Consider the following 11,118-nt stretch of genomic DNA (forward strand, 5'->3'; position numbering starts at 1 on the left):
AGTCACAGCTTGGTGGGCAGTGGGTAACTGGGAAAAAAAAGCCTGTTTAATATCACATACAGTACAGGATATTGTAGGAGACATTTGCATATTTTAAATATTGTACAATTGACCACCAACAGCCTATTCACATATATACACAAGTAAATTAGATGATACTTAATTTTCTCTATCTTTTACAGAAGTGTAAGAGGCTGGATAAACTCACTCAGAAGAAACATGATTCTCAAGAGTACCTAGAGCTTCAGTTCAAAACTCAGATCAATAAAGTATTCCTGTGCCCTAGAATAAAGACTTGTAAATATGTACTTGCCACCTGATTCTCTTTGTAATATAACCAGGGGGTATGTCTCAACAAGTGATAATTGGAAAACACCACATGTGAGAAATCACCTTCCTTCAGAAAGGAGACAGCCAAAAATAGAATTGAGCAGATCACAGCCCAGGGTGCTCCAGGATCTTTCCACATGAATGAGAGCGAGTGAAAATGAAATGGCAGAATCAGAGCTGATGACAGCCTGTCTGCCTGCTAGATGTGACCTGAAAATGGATTTTATAACATTTTCATCTACTGTCAGGATTCAGGCTGCATATCTTTGTTGCCTGCACACAAACATTTTAGAAGGAAATGGGTGGGTTTTTTCTGGCTGTGCCTTTTAGCAGGCATGAGATGTCCCCAAACCCTTTGGCTTTATCTGTAGTATCTGCTATTTATCTTTCTGTGCCAAGCACTCCCATTTCACAGTGAGCAAATAATTTTAGAAGTAATGAAACTGCCATTTCCATCAGACGTGAATGCTGTGCTAGTCCTGGCTTGCTGCTGGAAAGCAGAGTCCACTGTGCAGGTTGGAGCTTGGCTGGAAGAGTTGGACACAATGGTTTCAAGAAAGCAGTGGGTTTTAAGAGCAGGAGACAAACCAAGCATCTGTTTGGTTTGGCACCCACCTTTCAACAAGCACCAGGGCTGGATGCCTGCAGGTTTGGGTTGGACAAAATATGTCAGGAATGTGTCTGGACATCAGACTGACCGCTACACAGGCATCTGTACATCAGGGTAATTTATTTCAGCTTCAAGAGCATTTTTGTTTTGCTTCTGATAAAGTGTGAGGAGAATAATCAGAGGCATATCAGAGACTCCCACTATACCTACCTTACATGTATCTGAATGGAAGTATAGTCCAAGGAAGCTGCAGTTTGTCTAAGGTTATTTTAAAGAATGAACAAACATCTCATCCAATCTCCTGCTCTTTGACAGCAGCCAGATCCATTTCTCACTGGAGTTTTTTGATGTACCTGTTGAGTAGGACAGCCTGTCTAGAAGAAATCTGAGGTGCAGGGTTAGAGGTCAGGCTTCTGTTACAGCACTTGCCCAAATCATCTGCCTTCACCACACCAATCACCTTGAGAGGAGGGTGACCATGGAGATTTCAACTGGACATGGAGATAATAGGCAGACAGCAGCTACAATAGGACAACACAACAGGAAAATAAAATAACAAACCAGTGATCCGTGCTGAACCATGATATTCACCCAGCAGCCGATCTTGTGCCTGTCTCTTCAGAGAGCAAGTGGCTTCTGACAGCAACAGGCAATTTGTTCTGTCCTTTCTAAACCCTGAGAGCTACCACTGGTTTTTATTATCTCACTCAACATCCAAAAAAATCAAGGATGGTCTTCCTTCTCTGTGCTGGGGGTTTAATTATAATTGGAATTTGTAGTTCTTGGTAGGTTTGTTTTCCTGGGGAAAGAGATCCCCTTCTGTGCTCCTTTCTCCAGTAGTGGTCATGGTGTGGGTGCTGGGTCAGATGAGGAGGTCCCTGCTTTGACTCCCTCCTCCTCTGCCAGCTAAAGCAAAACAGCAGCACATAAGTATTAGAAAGGCAGGAGGTCAAAGCTGCACATTAAATTTATCACCAGGCTGTTATTTTTATATAGCTGGGTCATCCATCACAGGGATGTTTTCTCTAAATGAGTGAAGCGTGTGGCAAGCTGCCCTTACAGTTACGGGCACATACAGAAGTAACACCTTGTCCTAATTTTTGCCAGAAATCTCCAAGTATGCTAAAACAAAAGGAGATATTTTTCTGACTCCACTTACTGTAGCTCCCTCTGTTTTATAATAACCCTGCATTGAAGGTGGGACATCAATTTGATTCATTGCACGTCATTTATCAAGTTTGCAGTGATACACAGAAGCCATCCCTTTAGGGATGAGAAGTTCTGATACTCAGAGAAATAAAAGTTAATATCTACTCTGCTGGTGTAATGGAAAATGTTATTGCTTTCAGAAACATATTTCAAGTTGGGAGACAAGGGTTTTAGGCAGATCTTTTGGAGAAAGTTGTGGTTTATTGGAAATGGATATAAAAGTAGATTAAGCCTCTTCCCATACATTAGTGCAACATATTCTGGAGTGTTCCAAGAGGTCTTGCCAGTTTATGAAAAATCTGAGCTTGTATAACTAACAGTCAAGTCTACCAGGGGACATCCTACAGGTAAGCCCAGTGTTTGCATTAAAGTAGCCTGAACACTGAAAAGTGTCTGTAAAACCAGGCAAAAGAAGATGAAACTAGATAATTTGAAAATCCATTCTGACTGAAAAAAAAAAAAAAATATATATATATATATGACAAGCACCCTGGCAAAACATCTCAAATACTGTAAAATGTTGTAGCCACAGTAACTTCAGCAGACAAACTGGAACTGATCTTGGAGACATAAGCACAATTTTGTCTTCTGCTCTTCTGGCAGTGCCTAGATAAGCAGGTAAGATTTGGTACCATTGGCTGATAGTTAGGTAATGTCTCACAGAAAAACTCCATCCTCTGGTGTTAATGCTCTGTTTACTTGCCAGGGAACTTGCAAAGCAGAGAGGGCTGGACATCACCAGTGAACTTCAGTTGTGATGAGTCTCCTCCTTAGACAGGGTTCTCATCACCAAGAGGGTCTGAGATATCCTTTTCAGAGCCATGAACAATGCAAAGCTAGGTCCAGCACAGCTCTGAGTTGGGCTGTAGTTGGCACCACTGCTGAGGGAGTTGACTGTCCTGGGTGCTGCTCTGGGATGGTGACAAATGCATCACACCTGCATGAGCCTCCAGTAACAAACAGGCTGAGAAATGACAGCTTCCAAAAGCTAAATAGTGTCTTTCTGAGCAATATCAGGGAGTGTTGCTGTTTTTTATGTAGTACCATAAATAATAAAGTCCTTCACTATAGGAAAACTGTTATTTCTCCCCAATGTTATTTTAAACAAATCTGTTCTGACAAATGTTCCCAATGCTCACCAATATGAACTCCTCTACTCAATTTTCCCAGCTCCAGTGCACATCAATGCCACAATCCTTGCCTCATCCTGCAGGTCAGTCAGCATCTTCCTGTACTTCACACATGGCCAGGACATGAATGGCTCCCTCCCAGAAGGCTTCCTGACACAGTTGTATTGGAACTAGATATTTTCCTCCCTGCTGCTCCTAAAAGCATCAGGTTCTTCCATGCATCCCCACGTTCCCAGAGGACAGATTGCATTTTGTATCACAGAACAGGCTGTGGAAAGAACGCTCATGGAGGCTTTCAGCTTGATGGACAATCAGAAAAACTGGAATGTCACTTGAACACTGCTTCCATTGAATCTAAAAGAGAAAACTAGAGACAGTGTTTTGTATAGGAAAAATGCAGGAAATAATTCTTTTGTGCTACTGGAACTGGAATTGGGATCCTTCTCTAAGCTAAGCAGTGCTGTGAATAACAGATCTGTGGCAGAAGTGACTTAGACTGGGAATTTGGGGGCATGGAGAGAGAAAAATTGCCAGAAATGGTGGTAATAATAGAATCAGAGTTATAGGATGGTTTATATTGGAAGGAAAAGATCATCTCATTCTAACTCCCCTGCCATGGACAGGAATATTTTCCAGCTCAGTGCCTTGTCCCATTTGGCCTTGAATGCTTCCAAGGATGGGGTGTCCACAACTTTTCTAGGCAGCCCATCTCAGCACCCTCACAGTAAAGAATTTGTTCCTTTTATATAATTCTACCACCCTTAGAAGCACGGCTCCTTCATTAGGAATTTGGTGTCTCCTGTCACTGGGAGTTCCCACCACATTCTTGGTGTGTGGATGGCCTTGGCCTCTGGGATTTCAAATGAGGACACCAAAAAAGCTAGTTAACCTAAATCCAAATGAAGCAACTGGACAATTACTTTCAAAGTTTTGTCACATACCTAAATTAAATGGGAGCGTTGTTTAGATGTGGTCTAACTAGCCGGGTAAAGAGACCTGAGAAAACTCTTTTGCCTAGAAGACCTTTCAGATATGAGGACAGAAGAGAAAGGGAATAGAAAGAGTCTCAAAATCTGTTTTGTATACAACAAAACCTCTCCATGGCAAAGAAGGCATATGGTACGAATGCAGAAACTCATTAGAGCAGACCTTTGGGAGACACTATGATTAAGCAAAACAGAGCCAGATGAACATTTGAGAGAAACAACAAATTGCCAGTGCTGGAGAAAAATAACTGAAAGCCAAATGCCTGCAGTTGCAAACTCACGAAAAGCATATTCAGGAATGTGATTTCTGGGAAAGACTTTTTCTGAGAAAAGTTTCTGGCTTTTTGAGACCAATCCAGACATGGAGGGAGTAGGTTAGCTCAGTCTTCAGTGGTGAAGCAGGGAGATATTTAGGTTGTTAGCAAGGAGCTGATGATATTTTTCTGTGGACTGTTTCCACTTCATAGTACTTTAAATACTTCAAGAATTCAAGAGCCTTCTCTGTGTTGCTCACTTTTTGGTCCTTCTTTTTACAGTGAGATCTTCTAAAATTAAAATATCCTTGCAGAAATATTAGGAAGACAACTATCTTTTCCCTTCCATAAGGGAATACGGAGCCACAACAAAAGATTTGACCTCACACACATCCTTCAGGCTCCAGGAAATGAACTGTTTGCAATATTTTTTTGACTTTTTGTCCACTGTTACATGGCTTTCATCAAGAACTCATACCTACCAGAAAACTGAGCTTCTAAACACTAAACCTGAAAAAGCTCTAATTTAGCTGATTGAAAGAAAAAAATTATGGAGAAAATACAGTTTGTAGGGGACTATTTTAAGTGCTAGCTGCTTCTATTACATTTAACAGGAATCTGTGACCTGGTTATAGAAGGATATGTTTTAAACATGCACAGACTACATTATGGTGATGATTTATCAAATGATACATTCTGCAATCAAATATGTTGTGCTTGTTTCCTATTTGTACCTTTTGGTTAAACTGGATCTCTCTATCCTGTGTTTGGAACAGAATTCTTTTGAAAAACATTAATTAGAAGCTAAAGCTTTCAAATTATATATGCTTTTTATAGCAGGTTTGTTCAATAACCTTCGAGCACTATTTTTTTTCTTTAAATGTCAGACCCAAGTTTACTGTAGCATTTTAAGTTATGTTGGTGGATTTCAAACTTGGTGTCAACTTGATACTTCTCCATTGGAGTAGGTGGAAAAGAATAATGGATGAGCATTCATTACTCACATCTGTGTAACATTCAGGTGAAACCAGCTTGATTTTTGCTCAGAAGTACCTTGTCCTGGTACTCTAGTCTGAGTCTTTCCCAAGTGACAAAGACCTGATTGTGCATTGATGACTTTGGTGCAAGGACTCTGTCCTAACCGTGAGGCTCCTGGTGAGAGATGATCTCTCCACCCTGCTCCTCACCTCTGCCACTGGCAGGTTGAGCTGTGATGAAGAACATAGTGGTTTTCCTCTGCAGCTGTGATGTGCTTGAGGTGATGGGATGTAGGAGAGGAATGTCAGGCACACAGCTCAGTTATCTTCACAGGGTTCTCTCACATGGGCTTCACCCCAGGTAGGCTTTCTAGTAGGACAGGCTGCGAAATTTCTCTGCTGGAGGGGAAGAGTGGAACTTCGTAGTCCAGGTGGCTTCCCAAGTGCTGTTCATGGAGAAGTGTTTACTCCTGTGTCCTTGCACAGTCTGCTTCTGTGGAGCTGGCAAACCCCAAGTCCAAGGCTGCAGGGAGCTCTTGGCAGCTCACAGCTGACTACCAGACTTGGGGCCACTGCATAACAACATCCATCTTCCCTTTGGGCAAGAGAATACTCAGGCCAAGGTTCCAGGAACGGTGTGTTTCTGTTTCATCCAGTCACTACACTACCACAATCCAGCAGCTGTGGGACCCTTTCATACAGTGCTGCCTGCCTCAGCCTGGCACAACCATCCATACCATGTCCCATTTCCCTCACAGATCACAAATACTACTTTGCCATTTACTCAGGCATTTTGCTGCTTAGCTTCCCTTACTGTAAGGAAGAAAGTGTCAAGTTCAAAAAAATTACTGTTGTTTAGTTTTTTAACTAAAATCGCACACATTAATACAAAACTAGAAGTACCACACTGAGGAGATAAGAGCGTGTGACCATGAAAATCTAGAAAGAGTAGTTTCACCTTTCCTTCCAGTATGGTAAGCATGTTTTGGTTGTGGTTTTCCAGTGATGATACCTTATTTTGCATGTGAGGTAGGGGTGTGCTTTGCTTGCAGTACACCTTGGTTCCAGAAATGTTGTCACAAAATCACAGGATCAATTAGGTTGGAGAAGACCTCGAAGATCATTCAGTCCAACCTATGATCAAACACCACCATGTGAACTAGACCATGGCACAAAGTGCCACATCCAGTCTTTTCTTAAATACCTTCAGGGACTGTGACTCCATCACTTCCCTGGACAACCTATTCCAATGTTTATTCACCCTTTCTGTTGTTCAATTTAAAATATCTTGGTCCTCAAATTAGGCAGAAAATTTTCTTACTGCTGAAAAACTGGGCCTCAGGGATGATAGAAGCAGAGAGGGGCTTTGAGGAAAGACCACAGAGACAGCATATTTATATTTAAACTCATGATCTATTGAGCAGGTGGGAAACTTTCTCATATCCTTGTCCCAGCAGCCAAACTGCAGGCCCTGTCTCTCATCCTGCTGAATCCACCTCCACAGCTGGTAGACCTTATGTCTCCACCTTGTTTGCAATGAAAACTCAACAGTTCTCTCACTTTCAGTCCAGCCTTAGGGATTCAGAGTCCTATTCATTCATTACACATATGCCCAGCACATCTGGCTGGGTTTGGTACCTGCTGTATTCCCTCAAGGCATGAATGATCTGCACATCACACTGAGCCAGAAGGGCCCTTTCCTAACAGAAATGGCAGTACTAAGTCATAAGAATAAAGTGCCATAATTGCAATATAATTTCATGTAAGGCTATATGTGCACCCCTCTTGCTGGACTTAACATTGTTCTCTGCAGAAGACTCATCCTCCTCCTCCCCAGCTCTGTCTGTTGTGAGTAACCTGCATGAGGGGGAACAGGGCTCAGAGCTCCAGGGAACAGCTCTGAGCAATCGTGTCAGGAGTACAAGTAAAGTCTTCCTGCACAGCTGTGTGCACTGGGGGCTGAGCTGCTTGCTCAGCTGTGCCTCACCAAAAGCAGCTCGCTGGTGATCAGCAGAACCTGCCCAACACCTGCCACGCTCCGATTGTCACATCACCCTGCCAAGGGAATAGCACAAGAGAGATGGGAATGATGGTGGCTTTGCTGCTGACATGAGGATGATTTAAATATTCCTTATAGATCCCTCTTGCATGTGGTGGGTCTTCTCTTTTTGGGCTTGGTTTTTAAAGTTGTTTTATCAGAGAGCCTCCATATAATTCCATAGGCTCAGTGGTGAAGGCAAGAGATCCCAGAGGTCCCAGCCCCAACTCACACCCCAAGGAGCAGCCTGCCACAGTTAATGGACTGGAACTGCTCCTCGCAGATGTGGAGATGAAACTTAGCACTGGAAGCACTGGTGTCTCCTGCACTGATTTCAGTCTCGAGACACCATCAAGCCTGCAGCTTATGTTGCTAAGTAGCTGCCATCATAACATATCTTCGTGTGCCTTTTCCAGCTCATTGCTGCCCCCCTCAGCATCAGCAGGACTAGGTACAAGTTTGCATTCATGTAATTACAAAATGCAAAATGGTACCATTAGTTTATTTTCAGGGTCTCTCATTAGTTACTTGACCAGAGAAACATTCCTAAGCATCAAATTTGGCTTTGAAATCCAAATGCTAAGCTTATTCTCCTTCTATTTTTTCTTCTAACATTGACTGTGGTTTCTTATTCCTTAAACATCAGCATTTCTTTTGTTTTGGAGATTAGTCCCATAGTCAAGAAATATGAGAAGCAGCTTAATTTGTACAAAGACAAATTTAGCTGAACTTTTCTGCAAAAATGCTCAGCAGTGGAACGTTTAACGGTAACCTGATCCCTTGGTTTCAGAGTTCGCAGTGCAGTGCGATGTGTGGTACACGCTGCCGGTGAATTAACTGAGATTCTGGCTTCCTCTGCAGTAACGTGAGGACTGGATATATTAACTTCCACAAAATGAACAGAAAATTAGTGCAGACACATCTGCTGGCAGAGGCTGGGCTTGGGCTCTGTCATAGAAATACCTGATTTCAGGGAGAACTTCCAACGTCGGCCTTGGAAAAACAGAATATTAATAAGTGGTGTGCAAGTTGATGATGAACAGGCCAGTACACAGTTTTAGCCAGGGCTGGGACTCCTGAATTCAAACTGCAACTTTGTGAGTAGTTTTCTTAAACTGATTTAACACACATGAAAAGTTGGCACAGCCAGACAAAAAAGAAATCCTTACTCCTTTCCTTCTCTATTCTACTGCCCGGTGCTTCTTGTGTTATGCTGGCACAAGTTTCTGTGTGGCTGCCCAGTGCACAGGATGTAGAAATTGATCCAGCTGGGGAAAAAAACCCTGTGTTTCTTTTGGTGGGTTTTACCCTAAATCAGTTTCCAATATCCCCAAACCTAGAAAACTAAATTGTACACATAATTGCCAGCACTACCTGGGCACTACAAGGCAGGGAAGGAAAGTGCTTCAAGAATGTAGCAGGACAGTTCAATTTAGAGAGGAGTACCTGCATGAAGAACACTGGCTTTAAACCCCCATCTGCTCTAGTAGGATGCCAAGTGTCATGAGCAACTCTCTGTTTCTCATCACATGTATTCTTGATCAGCGTCAAACATTTATAAACATCCATGATTAAAGGTCAACCACACATCCTCAATTATTTAGTGTTCATTTCAGGCTATGTTATGATCTTTAATGCTTTTATTGAAAACAAAAATTAGGCAAACAAGAAAAGTGGGGGGCTGGTGGAAGTAGAACGTGTAGAGACCCAGCTCATGACAACCAAACTACCTCTTGCATCTTTCCTGGCTGCTGGGGAATAACTAGGGCCAAATGAAACTGGAGCGTGTGTTCTCCCAGAAAGTTTCTGGCACTTTATTCTACTCATAATAGAACATGAAAATTAGTGTTTGGCTAATATGAATATTTTCTCCTACCTGATATTTTGGAATTTTTTTTTTATTCTGCATGAAGATGTTTTAAGCTAAAACAAATATAAAATCAGGTCTTGTTATAAGAACTAGAGAAAATCTTCTACCTCCTGTTCTTGTCTCTCTCAAAGCTTTACTATAGGTCAGCAAGAAATGCAGAGAACTGTCCTTTTTTCCTTGTGTGTTGGGACAATTTATTTCTTGGTAGTTCAGCTTTTCTATATGTTCATGTTGCAGAAATTCACAGTATATTCACTCCAGCCACTTCTTCAAGGTGAAAAAGAAAAAAGGTCTGAAAAAGCACAAAGATAAACATAACCAATTGAGGAAAGACGTACAATCTGTGGACCCTTAAGAGTTTAGAAACAGAAAAATTTAACTTAACCCCACTACCCCCAAAAAAGTAATATTAAGTACTATGATACAGACTCAGGTGTAGCAGTGGAACAACAACAGGGAGTGAAACAAACAAAAAAAAACCCTTGGAAATTTTAATGCTTTGATTTGCCAGTGTAGGATGTCAGCTGGAAAGACCCAAGCAGAAAAGGCAATTTTGTGCCCACAGAAGATGGGGACAGATCAACATCCTCAGCACCATGTGCCTGACCTTCCAACAAAGTCCTGAAGCAAAATTGCACACATCTGCTAGTTCATTGCTTAATAATCTGGTTGAAGTCATATCTTGTGAATTAGGAAGAATCCTCTATTCACACTCATAAACAGAGCACTATTTAAACTCCAGCAGTACATAACATCACCTGCCTTCTTCCCCTCCACCCCAGATGGAATAAAACACCAGTGTGGCTTCAAGGTGATCACACACATAGGGCAGGAATTCATTCAACGACTCCATCGTGTTGAAGAAATACTTCCTTAGAATCCTCAACTGTTCTCTTTTTTACACACCAAGGAGGAGTAATTTGGAAAGCAGGGCATGCACAGTACCCCCGCTGTGAACAGTTAAGCTTTGCAGACAGAACGAAACTGCCACCAATGGGAAGATGGAGCAGAGAAGCATTCACAGCAGTTCCTTCCCCTCACTGCTGCAGTGCAGCACTACAGCCAAGGGCACCAGAGCCAGCCCAACCTGACAGGAAAGCAGTGAAGAACACATTCTACAGAAATGCTCTTGATCAAATCTAAATCCCTCCCAAGAAAGAAAAGAGATGTTACTCACTGAGCTGCAACAAAAATGACTTCCTATCTAGTAAACACTAAGTGAATGCTTATGGGTAATTTCTTTAAAACCATTTCAACATTTGAGGAGGAACTATAATAAAATGCAGATGCTGTACTTCTTTACCAAGATATTGAAGCACTTTAAAAAAAAACAAACAGCAGCAGTCATAGGGAAAACAATGAACACTGTGCAACAGAGATCCCTTCTTCATCTCATCATCAACACCAATACTCTATCAGCATTCCTTAGACCTCATTCAACAGCTGATCAGTGCATTACCACAAAGCCTCCTTTCCAAGAAATGCAAGCCTCTTGTTACTACTTGTAGGCCATGGTCAGAACTAGTAACAAATCCTCTACATGATAAAGCAAAGCTTGCATTCAGTGTCCCAGGTTAGTGTCACCAGGCATACATTTGAGCAAAATCAATTTATCATGAGTGTTGATCACAGTGTAACAAAGAGCCAAACTGGTGATAAAACTGTACTAGATTATTAATATAATCTATTGATATAAGGAAATCCTGAAGAGCTT

Source organism: Passer domesticus, chromosome 1 (genome assembly GCF_036417665.1).
Source record: "Passer domesticus isolate bPasDom1 chromosome 1, bPasDom1.hap1, whole genome shotgun sequence".
Classification (NCBI taxonomy): domain Eukaryota; kingdom Metazoa; phylum Chordata; class Aves; order Passeriformes; family Passeridae; genus Passer; species Passer domesticus.